A 2,119-nucleotide genomic window follows, 5' to 3' on the forward strand; every position below is an offset into this window, starting at 1 on the left:
TGGGGGGGGGGGGGGCTAGGAGTGACCAGGGGTCCTTTCCATCAAGTTCTCTGCAGAGAACCTGCGCTCCTGAGAGAGTGGCTGGACCAGGCCTCTTGCTGAGAGCAGTGCGAGGCTAAGCTGAGGCGCCAGGGGATTGTGGCTGGCCAGGACGCACACAGGACCAGCAGCAGGCCCAGACATGGGAAGTACTTGGGCTTCCTGAAACCTCGAGGTTCAAATCCCAGCCAGCTGACTCAGGATTCTGGCCCACTAAATCGGAAACGGCCACTGAACTTAGCACCGGCTACCGGGGGGAGAGGTGCGGCCCAGGAAGACCGGGCCCAGCAGCCCTGACCTCAGTCAGGCCGCCCAGGGGGGACAGATCCTCCCCACCTCCCAAGTCACCTTTTCAGATGCAAAGTGAGGCCAACTCTCACCACAGGAAGGGGTGCTGGAGAACGGGAGGCCCAGGAGAGCACTGTGTTTGCAACCAGAGACCAGGGAGCTGGTGGCTGTGTCATCACATAGAAAGGGTAAAGCAGGGAAAATACGCTCCCACCGTTTTAAAGGTGTTATTAATAAAACATAATCAGGATTTAAAAAGTTTAAGACCTAACAAAAAATCACCTCATCCTTTTCACAACTGTCACAACTGATGTGACTTTGTGATACCTGTCATAGCGATTTGAAAAATTAAGCATAGAAAAGGAGGACAGCAGCTCCCATTCCAGAGAGCAGGCTTGCGATCCTGGCAAGAGCCCTCTTCCTTTGCAGGCAGAGAAGCAGGGAGGGCAGCAGTCTATGCCTCACTTGGGGTGGGGGTTTCACAGAGAGTAAAAAGAGCGAAGGGACCCGGGTGGACTCCGGGGCCTCCACCCAGCCTTCCAAGAGCCTGACAAGTGGGGCATGGCCACCCCACGCTCTGCTTTCTCCCTTCCCACCAAGCGCCCATTTGCAGGCTGGGCTCTGACGCAGAGCCAGTGGTGGGCCCCTGGACCACCAGAGTAGGCAGGAGTGCAGCTGATCTCAAAGAAAATGGAATTCCCTACTGAACTTTAGGGTCAGAAAGAATACGGTTAAAACCCTGACCCCATCTACTGCTCAGCTTATTAACACAGGGCAAGTTGCTTCCCCACCCTTGGTTCGTTCTTCTGGAAAACCGAGCTGAACACACTACCCTACCTCGAGAACTTCTGTGAAAATTACAAAGGAGAAAGTGGCTGGCAAATAGCACTTAGTAAATGTTATCCATTATAAAGCTTTTTTAAAAAAAAAGATTTCCGAAGTCATTTTAATAGTGGATATTTTTTTAAACTGGAAAAGCTTTTAAAAGTTTAGTAACTTTTCTTTTAAATGAAAGAAACGACGAAACAAACTGGAAGGGGGTGAAATCAAATAAAATGCTCTCCCTAAGGACAGAAAGAATGTTCCCATGCCATCTGCTCTTGTGGGGCTCCGGGCTCTGCGTTGACAGGACCGGCTGGGAGTCCTGCTCTCGGAACCCGGCCCTCTTGGCAGTGGCATCCTGCCCCTGGGACTTGCAGGACATGTTTGCAATTTGTTTTTATTTTTAGACACATCTGCAAATGCAGTTTGAAAAATACCAGTCCTCACAAAAACCAGGGCAATTTTCCCCCGAGTTTTCTAAAGCTGTAATTGTTGCTGTCTTCCTTGCTCAGTCGGAGTACAACCGCATCTTCCAGCAGGCCGAGAAGTGCGACCTCCACCCTGCCTGCCTGCCTGCCAGCCTGCGATCTGGTGTCTTACCCTTCAGACACCGTCTTGTCTGAATGGGACTAAGTGTGATGTCCTCCTCGGCTAAGCCATTATTCTCCAAGCCTTCAGGAGGCCAAGAGGGGCTACCTTCCAAAGACATCAATAGTAAGAGGCGCCAGACTTATAACTTTAACCGTGGCACCCAGAAGCTGGGGCTCAAGGAGGAAAAGAGGGCCAGCACACCCCAGCAGTCACCATGTGACTGACTGACTGTACAGTGGTGACTAATTTTCCTAGGAGGTACGAGCTGAGTTTCCTCTGTACTTCCCACTTTTTCGGAGTGCGTTGTCTTGTGACCACATGAGCTAATTAGAGTTGGGGAACAGTCTGGTGAAAATACCCCCCCCCCCGCCCCCAAGAC

General features: G+C 51.6%; 1 protein-coding gene across 1 annotated transcript in view; it reads right to left on the reverse strand.

Annotated features, from left to right (window-relative positions):
• BEND3 (BEN domain containing 3) overlaps positions 1–2,119 on the reverse strand; it is a 29,759-nt gene that overhangs the window by 24,929 nt on the left and 2,711 nt on the right. The window lies entirely within an intron of this gene.

Source organism: Ursus maritimus, unplaced genomic scaffold (assembly GCF_017311325.1).
Source record: "Ursus maritimus isolate PB19 unplaced genomic scaffold, ASM1731132v1 scaffold_13, whole genome shotgun sequence".
Taxonomy (NCBI): domain Eukaryota; kingdom Metazoa; phylum Chordata; class Mammalia; order Carnivora; family Ursidae; genus Ursus; species Ursus maritimus.